Source organism: Talpa europaea (assembly GCF_964194135.1).
Source record: "Talpa europaea genome assembly, chromosome: 2".
NCBI classification, from domain to species: Eukaryota; Metazoa; Chordata; class Mammalia; order Eulipotyphla; family Talpidae; genus Talpa; species Talpa europaea.
Window position 1 is genome coordinate 67014862 of NC_140068.1, and position 12089 is coordinate 67026950.

At 37.5% G+C, this 12089-nt stretch overlaps 1 pseudogene across 1 annotated transcript; it reads right to left on the reverse strand.

Annotated features, from left to right (window-relative positions):
- Positions 1–2756: 2756 nt before the first annotated feature.
- Positions 2757–11833, reverse strand: LOC311187320 (ubiquitin thioesterase OTU1-like; annotated as a pseudogene). The gene is made up of 2 exons: positions 11761–11833; positions 2757–3589 (listed from the first exon to the last, which is right to left on the reverse strand). The product of its transcript is annotated as a ubiquitin thioesterase OTU1-like (transcript).
- Positions 11834–12089: the final 256 nt, after the last annotated feature.

The following is a 12089-nucleotide window of genomic DNA, read 5'->3' on the forward strand; positions in this document are numbered from 1 at the left end:
TGATGTATTTTCTGTCTTCTCTTGGGTTAATTTTGCTGGTGTACACTTTCACAATGAATGATCCATTTCATTGGCATACAATATAGTGATAGAAATGTATTGATACAGTTCCAGTTTCCTACAAATTAAAAAAGCATTCTCTATTTTTTTGTGATTATTGCCCATTAAATGCAGTGTGATTTTTTTACTTTCTTATTCTCTCACAGAACGCTAATTTTTTTCTATTCTTTTTATTTTTTCTTGTGAAAACTTTTGGCTTCAGTGAATATTTCTCTTTTCTTTTTCCTTTAATTTATTTTTGAGCATTGCCTCCCTTTTGATTTCATGGTTTTCAATCAGCCTTGTTTTATAATGAAAACACTCAGGGCTACAAAATTTCTTCTGGGCATTGCTTTAGTCTTTCTAATAGTTTTTGATATTATTATATTTCTTTGTGAAAAACTGACTTTTTCTTTAGTAGCTTTCAGTACTTTCTTTTTGTCGTTAATCTTCTGCAGCTTCTCTACAGTAAGTATAAAAGTGGATTTTTTTGTTGTTGTTGTTCTCAGATTAGAGTTTGCTTAGCTCCTTTAATCTGAGGAATTATGTCTTTTTATAATTGTGGAAAACTCTCTGCCAGAATCATGCTGCTTTTCCAGTCTAGTTGGCAGAAGTTTTCTAGTCCTTATTTTATGGAAAGATAATTTTCCCCTGGATTCAGGTTTAGCTCCAGCTTCAAAGTTGCTGTGTGCCTGTGGCCTCATTTCCTCTCCCAGTAGCTCAGGCATATACACACTTTTTAGGCTTCTGTGAGCTCTTCAGCTCTGGTTTCTCCTGCCTCGTTTTGAAGTTTTTTTTTTTTTTTTTTTCATTTCTGGCTCCTGTAAATTTTCCTTCCCCCACTCCCCAATATTTCTGCATATTTCAAATGGCAGGATTGACTATGGACATTTCCTTACCCTACCAAAATGACTAAAATTCTCTCTTACCTTTGGTTTAGGTCACTTTAATTCTTTTGTGAATATAGAGAAAACCAGCTAAATAAAATTAATTCCTCATATATATTTTCAACCAATATTTCCCTGAACCAAGCACACCTCTCTTTAGAGATTTCTAAAGGTACTAATCACAGTCATTAGTAATAAAAAGTGGATGGGCTTTGCTTTCATACCCACAGAATTGAATTCTTGTTTTGTTCCTTATTGACTGATTGGTATTGTATAGTATCTTTAAGCATAGTTGCTTTATTTTTGAAGGAGGTAAAACTGTCTTATTGCCCAACTGAGAATTGATGTAACGAAATACAGAGAATTGATGTAATGAATGTGTACTAAATAAACGATAGCCACTATATTCAGTTCTGCTATTGTCCATGAAGAAATAGATGATACAATTTCCTGGTATCCTCAGTGTTTTGTCAGAATTTTTTGGTAAAAATGTGTAAGGAATAATGGTATATCTTTGAGTGCAAAAATATGTAAGCAAGATTCCTTTACACTGTATTTTAATGAACACCCAGATCCATTGTGTGACACAGAATCTTGGGTATTTTCCATGGGCTATTTTGGATATGGGAAAATGGTATTTATGGGAGAAGGGATTCAAAGATCAGTTTTGAGGTTTTACCATTCCTGGTTCTTTTAGATTCTGTTCCCTTGTTTGTAAGTCTGTCCCCTTCATCAACAACTCCTTTCATCAAAACATTTCTCCCTATATTCATATTTATTTTCATCCAAATGGGCCATCATTTTTTTAGAAACACACACATGGCATTAAATAAGCATGTATATTTACATTGTATAATGTATATAATTAATTTTTCTTTCAAATTTCATGTAAGACAATTTATAAAAGTAGAATTATAATAGAAATATTTTGTTTAGTCTTGTTTTCCATAAACCATTTAAAAAGCTAACAGAACATGTGTTTTATAGAAGTACATCTAATTTACTTTAAGCCTATAAGAAAAATATATGTAAAAGTAAGGACATTTTGTTGGCAGAAAGTTCTCTAAAAGTACTGCTTTTGTTTTCTTTCATTTTTCCTAGTTACCATGCCACTTATTACATTGTCCCATTGACTGCCTGTTTTAGTTATTGACAATTCTGAGTTCTTCACTGAAGGAGTAATTTCATAATTTAGAAACTATTAACACAGTTTTTAAAAGAATTTAATTACTGGAGACGCCGTAGTTTCTGTCTGGTGGCCCCGCAGGAGGCCTTGGCATTACCCCAAATATGAAGTTGCTTTTTTCTAAAAGTGAATGGTGCTGGGTGCTAGTTCATGACACTAAAACTCAATCTTCAGGTTAGTATCAGCGGGTAGCAAGGACCACCTATTGTGTCCCCCAGGAGAAAGAGGGCACAGATCTCCACTATAGAAACGGATCTGTAAACTTTGCACACCATCTTAACAAGGAATTTTGGTGTCTTAGTGATTTTATTTTTTAATTTAATTTTATTTTTTAAGATTTATTTATTTATTTTATTTATACAAGCACTGGGTACAGTCAGAAGCGCGGGAGGGTGAGAGAATTCACCAGAGCCAGAGCAGGGAGCAGAGCAGGCAGAAGGACCGAAGTACACTGCTGAGGGGAGCAGCGGGTGGTAGGAGAGGTCTGCGTGCCATGGGGACCCTTGCCTGGTGGCCAGGGATCGAACCGGTGCTGCAGAGGCTGCGGGCAGCTTCACAGCCCAGTGCTCAATCACTAAGGCCCTGTCTTAATGATTTTAAACACAAAGGATGGTGCAAACATTGTGTTCCTTTGTTCTTCAGCATTAAGAATAGCTTATTGGAAACCCAGAGCCTTCTGGAGCTGCGAGATAGTCGGCTTCAGTCCCCTGGCGCATAGATCGCATTTCTCCGAAGTTGGTGCGGCCTGTCTCTGTGGTATGGTAGGGTGCTTTGGCGTGTCGGGTCAAGCCCTCCAGGCACACAGTGCATCGCAGGGTGAAGCGGTTGGCACAAGTGTGCTGTCCCTTTTTCTTTCCTTCTTCTGCTAGTTCCAGTGCTTGTACAAGAATGATATCATCATTAGATAGAAGATGGTCAGAGGAGGGGTGTCTGGGTCAGGGAAGTCACATTGCAGCGGGTCATAGTGGATGCCATCATAGATAAGCAGGACCTGTTAGATATAGCCCGCTTCTTCCCCAAAGCGGTCAAGTCTCCCGGTCTGGGTATCTTCTACACAGATACCACACTGATAAAATTTAGCCAAGATGTCTATCTCAGTAGCTCCTCCTCAAGTGTAATCCCTTTTGATCCAGTTACAGTCCTCTTGGTTCGTCTTCCCTAGTATTGCCTCGCTATCGAAGTCTGGGTCACCTGCTACGATCTGTACTATGAGGCGTCCCATCTAGAGACACAAACCAGATTCAAGCCTCCTCCTTCTACCACGTAGTACGCACCGGTAGAGAGGCTTGTCTGTGGGGACGGAGGGTCTGGTGAGCACCAGGCAATGTTTCCCTGACTTAACTGGGAGCACCATGTTTTGTACACGCAGGTGAAACCTGGGGCTTGATCCCAGTCTCAGATCCCAATCCCAGCTGGAGGACAGGTTCGCTGCCACAGCGAACAACCACTGCCTGACTGCTTATTATTAACCTGAAGACTGAATGAAAATAGAATGTGCCAAATATTTGAGACCCTGAAAGCTTTATGAACAGCTTTAATTTAATTAATTCAAAGAAATTACCCACTGGAAGGCACAGAATTCATGTATTTTCTTTAAAATTCCCAATAGACTGGCATATTATCAGTTTGAAACATTAATTTCTCTAACCCTTCCCACCCCAAAGCAATGCACTCTTCCTTACTAGAAATATTCAAGCAAAGAACAAATAATAATGGCAAGAATATAACAGATTTCTGAAAATATGCGTGAGAAAACACTTAGACTCTATGAAGCATTAAGCAAAGAAAAGAAGCATTTAAGAAGACGATTCATTGACTCATCTACCAACTCCTCCCTAAGTGCAAGATTCAATATTTGAGATTTTAGTCTTAATATGGATAACTAAAAGTGTTTTCTATCCATAATATAAGCCAACTGTACTTCTTACTAGGTCTTATGCCTCAAATATTAAAATGTCAAAAATATGCGTGTCAGGATCCAAAAAAAATAATTTAAATTTCAGAAAAGATATTTGAAATCCTTTGGGGTATATAAATTAACAGGATGACTAAGTTTGTTTTCAGCCTCCAATTTGGTTGAATGCCCAGACAAATTCAGTTCCTGTTATGTGTAAAGGAAAGTTTGGGAGATAAATGTACTCCTATTGTTTGAATTATATATGAAATTTTTTAATCTTTGTGTATTAGAAATAATAAGCAAGAAAACCATTTTCTAGGAGTTGAGATAACGCAATAATAATAACCAATACATAGGGAGAACTTAACTTCTTGCAAAGTTAAAGACTTTGCAGATCTTACTTCATTAATTTCCACAATGGCCCTGTGAGATTATTAATGATTATCTCTATTTTATTGATGAGAAAATGAAAGCAAAGAATATTGGCGCACTTCATTGAGAAATGGTCTGATCAATATTTGAATGCTGACACCTTGATCTGAAATAGATGCTTTTTATCCACTATGCCATGATGTCTCCCATATAATTCAAACTCAGAAAGACTTGAGTTCAAATTCTGGTTGGTTCCTGTACTAATTGAGTTACCCTGGAGACCAGGTCTCAATTTTTTCATCTATAAAATGAGCTCAAGTGTAACTCTCCTGCTGGGTTGCTATGAAGATTAAATGAGATAAACTATGTAAAGAAACATAGAAAATCTATATAAAGGCACAAAGTAGATAGCAAACAAATGCCAGACTCTTCCTCTTCCCCTAATGCATTAAAGAAAAATCCCCCCTGTGTGATTTTCATAAAAACTAGTTAAAATATTTAATAGCAGATGGTGTACTCATTCTCCACATCATTTCAGATGATTGCAACAAAAAAAGAAATTACTTACTTATAAACTTATAAATTTATCTAATATTTCTCTCTCTTCTCCTTTTGCTTGCTACTACTTGGTGATACTTTTATGGTAGGATTGGGGCTGAGGCAGAAACAGCTGAATTTGTGGTTCTCTTGGAATTTTAATTATAAGTTCAAGAATGTTCCTTTGATTAAATTTTGTTATAAATTTTCTTGAAAAGATCTTTGTTTACTGACCCTTAAAAGAGGAATTATATAATATAGATTTCAGATCTTGTAATAAGCTAAACCCTAAGTGAAAATTACCCTAAGAGGGGAACTGTATATACAGGATTTTGTGGTGAAATTGGCATAGGGAGGATGGATCTATTTCTTAGATAGACATCACTTAGATACGCTCCTCCAGCAATAACTGGGTCTGTTTATTTAGATGAAGGGTCCAGGCATCTCCAATGTCTAAATCAGAGGGCTGTGAGTAGAGAAAAGTACAATTAACTCGGCAAACTTAAAACCACATTCCTCCATCTGTTGAGCCCCTCAATGTCAGGCACTAGCGAAGCCAAGTTGTGGTAAAAGGGACAAACAACAGATTGTTGAAAAATGTGCCCTACTCCTTCCACTGCTGTCCTTTAAAACAGTTTACCCTGAACATCTTTAACACATCATGCACTTATCTGGTATTAGAAACGTGGAAAAAAGTCAGCATTGTGCTCTGTGGGTCATAGGCTGTGGTTTGGCAGGAGACGTGAATGGTTTTCCAGGCCACTTAAACCCACGTGAGTGATGGTAAACTAACCCCTTTTCCATATCTACCCATACACATGTCTGTAGAAGAAAAAGACTAAACAAAATATTCTTTTTTTATCCTAAATAAAAACAAATAGAGGAATGAGTGGGAGAAGAATCTGGTCAAATTTACTGGAAATGCCTCCAGAAAGCCATCCTATCACAAAAAGTGAGAAATCCTTTGTTCTAGTTTTGAAATAAATACTTGTATATAAGTACATTTTGAGTGAAATTTAACTTGTAAGTTTCTCCCAGTATGAATGAAGTTCTTACTGAGTAACCCTTAACTTCCTCTTGCTGAGTTAGGTGGTGTAGGTCAAAGGGGATGTGAGTGTCCTCAAAGAGCTTGCAATTTTCTTTTAATTATTTTATTTAAAAATTTTTTATTTGTTTTCCAGATTAACATAGCAGAAGCATCACAGGTGTCTGGATCTGCATCCCTTCAGAAATGATGATAGCAGGATAAAATAGGTAGAAACCCATTACATAGAACCCCATAGGACAGGAAGACAAAGGGCGGAGATAAGAGCAGGTGAAAGTTGTTAACAGTCTTTGGAAGCTCGGAAGTAGAGGATTTGAAACTAATTTATAAGAATGATGCAGCTGACATTTCCTATAGAAGGGATACTAGAGGAAAGAAGCTGAGATGTCCCTGTGGAGCCTTAAAAATGTTCAAAAGATGGAAGTGCTCAATGCTGCAAAGGTGATGGGGTTAAAAACTATTCTTTTCTTTAGCAATATCATGTAAGAAACAAAATTCCCCGGTCTTTGTTCCCTTCTGGAGCACTAGTAATTACTTTTCTTTTAGTGCTGCAGAAGTCTGGAGATTTATGTCTTTGGAGATATCAGGTTAATTCTTTTTTTTTTTTTTTTAAGATTTATTTATTTATTTATACAAGCACTGGGTACAGTCAGAAGCGCGGGAGGGTGAGAGAATTCACCAGAGCCAGAGCGGGGAGCAGAGCAGGCAGAAGGACCGAGGTACACTGCCGAGGGGAGCAGCGGGCGGCAGGAGAGGTCTGCGCGCCATGTGGGACCCTCCTCCAGTGGCCGGAGAGCAGTCGGGGATCGAACTGGAGCTGCAGAGGCTGCGGGCAGCTTCGCAACCCAGCGCTCAACCGCTGCGCCACCGGGGAGGCCCCAGGTTAATTCTTGATTTAGGAAGGTGGGAGCAGGAGTGAGCTGCTGGATTGAAAAAGAGTATCAAGTAAAGTCTTTATGCTGGATGTTGAACCACAGTGGCCCAGGTACCTACCACACATAATGCTGCTTTCTAGGTATCCACCTCCCTAGAAGGTGATTGGCGAAACTTTTTCTAAAGAAACTGAGAAGATCCTTGGCATTCTGCTACTTGGAGGAACCTCAATAAAAAAATCTGTCTTGTTGCCTAGTTACCCTCTGCTGAACCTGAACAACTGACAACGCCTTTCTCCCTCTACCCCTAATATTTCCTTCTCTCCAACTTTCCCCTCATGGAGAATGTCTAGTCATTCTTGTTTAGCTTCCTTCTTAAACATGCAGTCGGTGATCTGAGGGCGTGTTGTTGGTGAGTGTGGTGTGTGATGTGCATCTGAGGAGGTGTGATCCAAGGCTGCTGAATTGCATAAAATGTAAATCCATGTTACCTTAATAAAAACAAATATGAACTGATATTCAAGGATCACCAAGAAGTATTTAATAAAAGTCTCTTGTACTGTATAGAGACCATAATAAGTAAATAAAGGAAATAAATGCAAGGAAGGAAATTAAAAAAAAAATTAAACCCTAGAGTTAATATCCTCAGAGAGATAAAAATCACTGCATCCAAAATGCGTTGAGATAGGGAGCTTTAAAGAACAATATTGAGAAAATGTAGAAAAAATATTCATGGATATTAAAAATATAATTGCCCGAAATAAAATTAAATAGAAGGTGATGCTAAAGATATGGTCTAAGAAAGCACAGATAGGCAAGATAAAAATAGATTAAAAAAATAGATGGAAAATTATGTCTCAATCTAGGTTAATTTTTTTAAGAATTATTTATTTATACATACAAGAGCTGACGTGCAGGCCAGAGATGTGAGGGTGAGAGGATTCACCAGAGGCAGAGTGGGAAACCCAACAGGCAGATCTACTGAGATATACTGATGAGGGGAGCAGCCAGAGAGACAGGAGAGATCTGCTGTGTCATGTGGGTCACCTCCCTTGCCGGGGACTGAACTTGTGCTGCAATGGCTGCAGATAGCCTCATAGTGCTGAGACTTAACCCCATGCATCACCAGGGATGCTCTCAATTTAAGTTCTAAGAAGTTCTTGGATAGCAAAATTCATTTAAGAGAAATTACAGAGAAAGGACTCGGAAGTTGAAAGAAAGTTGATATAAACAACATTAAGACATAAATTTCCAGATTAAATTACCTATGAAATGTTCCACAGTAAAATAAAGACCTATATCAATATTTACTAAAAGACTGAAGATTATGAAAAAATTTAGATTGATAAAATGTCATATATTCAGGGCCTCCCTGGTGGCGCAGCAGTTGAGCGCTGGGTTGTGAAACTGCCTGCAGCCTCTGCAGCGCCAGTTCGATCCCCGGCCACCTGCGAGGGTCCCACATGGCACACAGACCTCTCCTGCCACCCGCTGCTCCCCTCAGCAGTGTACTTCGGTCCTTCTGCCTGCTCTGCTCCCCGCTCTGCCTCTGGTGAATTCTCTCACCCTCTCACGCTTCTGACTATACCCAGTGCTTGTATAAATAAATAAATCTTTAAAAAAAAAAGTCATATATTCAATCTAAAGCTAAGCATGGCATAGATTATTCAAAGAAACTGAGCAAGAAAATAATGGAGGAATACTTTAAAATACGGGTGAAAATTATATGCTCTGTAGAATAATAATACTAGATTGTTCGAGATTTAAAAAAATGATCTGTTCTGTGTCCTTTTTTAAAAAATTAATGAATGAACTGATTTGAAGTGACATTGGTTTCCATTATTGCATATGGGTATATATCCAGAATAAGCTTATGCCTCTTCCCATCTGCATCATTACACCCTACCAACTCCAGAGCACCCACACCTATCATGTGCCATTGGGCCCCCTCCCCACTTTATTTCTACTGCCGCCCTATGCCTCTAGTGGCTTCAATTCTTTCTTAAAGACTCACTGCACATATAAGAAAAAGAAGTCTAGGACCTAGGAAACACAAGAGAGAGGAATTCTCAGTATGGTAACCAATGTTGACAGTTATTCTTGTGAACAATTCATTTACATGGTCATAATAATGACATTGACTATTATTTTAAATAAAGACTTGATCTATAACTATGGGAGTAGAAAAAACATTAAGTAATTTTTTTTGTTTATTGTTGGTGGTGTTGGGAGTAATGGTTGTGGTAAAGAGTAGGATCCTGCTCTACCACAACAGGAAATAGTGTTTAAAATTGATAAGTCAAGGAATAGAAATAGAAGCACAGTATTTAGTGTTGCAGAATTGGCTACCATAAAATTTGCTAAAAGCATGAAATTGTTACTTTTGGGGAATGGAACTAGTTTTGGAAAGGATGAAGCAAGTTTTTTTTTTTTTTTTTAATATAGCTTTTGGGCCTCCCCTGGTGACACAGGGGTTGAGCGCTGGGCTGTGAGGCTGCTGGCAGTCTGCACACCGGTTTGATCCCCGGCTGCCAGTGAGGGTCCTACATGGCATGCAGACCTCTCCTGCCATGCCCACTACTCCCCTCAGAGGTGTGTTCCGTCAGTCAGTCTGCCTGTTCTGTTCCCTGCACTGGCTCTGGTGGATTCTCTCACCCTCCTGCACTTCTGACTATACCCAGTGCTTGCATAAATAAATAAATAAATCTTAAAAAAATAGCTTTTTAGGATTATTTAGTTTTTTTTTCTACTATGTGTCTGAATGAAATAAAAAAAATAGGATTGTTTTGGTCCACATTTTGTGTTTATCAGGATAAGTTAGGTTATGCTACAGTAACAAATAGCTCCAATATTCTGGTAACTTTAATAGTCACTTCAATAGTCAGGAGCCTAGGGAGGGAGGCTCTGTGCCAGTTGCACTTTCCTAATCATTGAAGTACTAGGGACAAGAAACTCTGGAGGTTTCTAATTGGCAATTAAGTGCTTTGGTCCAAAAGTCAAACTTTTGGTTCAAAAGTGTTTCTTCTCACAATTATTGGTCAGCGCTGATCATATGACCCCATTCAGTCACAAGAATATCAAGAATTTTAATGTTCTGTGTGGACAAGGGGGACGGAGAACCAAGCACCAGTGAGAATGAATGTTCATCACATGGGTTTTTCCATCTCTCTTTAGTCTTTTTCCTCCATTTGTTTCTGTGCAGTTTTCTGCCTTCCAAACTAAGTAGTCATTTCCACCAGGAAAAATCAGAATGTCTGCCTACTAACATCTTCACCAGCACTGTGTCATCTCTATTTTCCCTTTTTCTAAATTGGTAAGTTACAATTAATTAAGACAATATGACAAAGTACTTGAAATGACTGGTGATTAAAAGAATATGTAAACAAGAGAAAAATTAAGTGTTAATGAAGTCAGATATTCTTAAGGGGGTAGACAGTTCTTAAACCATAAGGAAGTTGAGGGACATTCTGGAAGAGGAAGACAACACAAAAAGCTTAAAGAGGCAGAGAGGCTGGTGCCAAGTTCGTGAGCATTAGATGAGCTCACCTAGAGTAGAAGTCCACGGTGACAATGGGAAAGACGGTGCTGGGTGGGACGATGTGTTGTGATAGGGAGGGAAAGTTAGACCTGACATAGGAAAGAAGAATCAGCTGGTATTGATTTCCCGACAGAAGTGACAAAATAGAAAGAAGTATTTTAAAGAAATGTATTTGGCCAGGAAGTTGCAGGTCAACTGGTTGAAGAAGAGCTAGGATGTTGTAAGAAAAACACAGATAGGATGTTTTGATAATAATAAAAAAGGGGGTTTTAAATGTCCCAATCCAATTATTTCTTTCTAAAAGAAAGAATATAGCAACATTGAGTTAAACTGTAATTTTTGTTTTAAAACCCTTGAAATTTTGCTAGTATGATAAAAAAGCACAGAAACATGAGTTCACAGAGGTTAGAGGTTGAAGTAAAGGAACAAATAAGAATACAAAGGATGAACTACAAGAAGAAACAACTTTAAACAGCAAAAGGCAACAAAATATTGGCAAGGACATCTTCTGTATAAACACAGCTGTCAGAGAGCAGGGGTTTACAAAGCAAAACTACCTCTAAGGATTAGTAATGTAATATGCACATATTATATGAGGGAAAAAACTCTAATGTAAATAATACTTGTGATATATTTTTGGTTCAGGCATATAATGCTACAAAAATTCCTTCATAATTTGCATTGTTTAGATAGGCTTTTATTGCATATCTATGGTGATCTTCATTTTAGACTGTACACAGAACAGATGGACTATTTTTAGAATGTGGAATGAGAAAACAGAAAATAATATATGATCTTCACATAAGCTAATGGGAGAAAAGTAGAAACACAGGCGTTACACAGAATTTGCTTGTAAAGATGTATATTATATATGCAAATACATATACACATGAACTATTCCATGCTGCTGATGTGGCAAATCACTGAGATATCAATAAAGATTGAGAAAACTTAAAGAATAAACCACCAACACCCCCCCCCCAAAAAAAAAAATTCCCAGCAGATTAATTTTCTTAACAGTGAAATGCAACTAATAAATTTCTGGAAGTTCTTTCAATTTTCTGCACTTCATTCAATGATACAAGAGGAAGAGGAACAGTTTTTTTCATTCTTAAGTAATAACTGAATTCTCATCTGAAACAGAATAAGGAACAATTGTGTTTAATATAATTCGCAAAGAGTTTCTTTGAACACTTTATTGCATATGCTTTGGAAAGGGTAAGTCATGTTCATGATGATAATATCTGGCTTTCCTTTTCTCAGACTGGTTTTGTCTTCTTGCTCTGACTTAAGTTCCCTTTATCTGAGCTGTTGTGTATAAGTTATATGTCAATAGGTAGTCATTTCTCTTCCCTGAGAACCCAGATCTTTTGAGCCACACACTTACTCAACATGTAGCATTCATGATCTTCAGTCCTTTCTTCTGCACCACGGCAATATATGAAAGACTTAAATGTCATATTGGCTATGTTATTCTGGCAGTTCAAATAATAGTTCAATTTCTTAGCGATGTATCAAAGGGCGTTTTGTGGAAAGTCATGATGCCTTCATGACACCATCATAAAAATGTGAAAAATCTAACCTTCCAAACAAAGTTTTTTCAAAATATCAGGTTTTAATATTTAATATTTTTATAGCTTTATTATCTACAGTGTTATATAAACAGTGTAGGTAAACTGCATTAACTGCACAAAGGAAAAATACAAAATAGAAGGG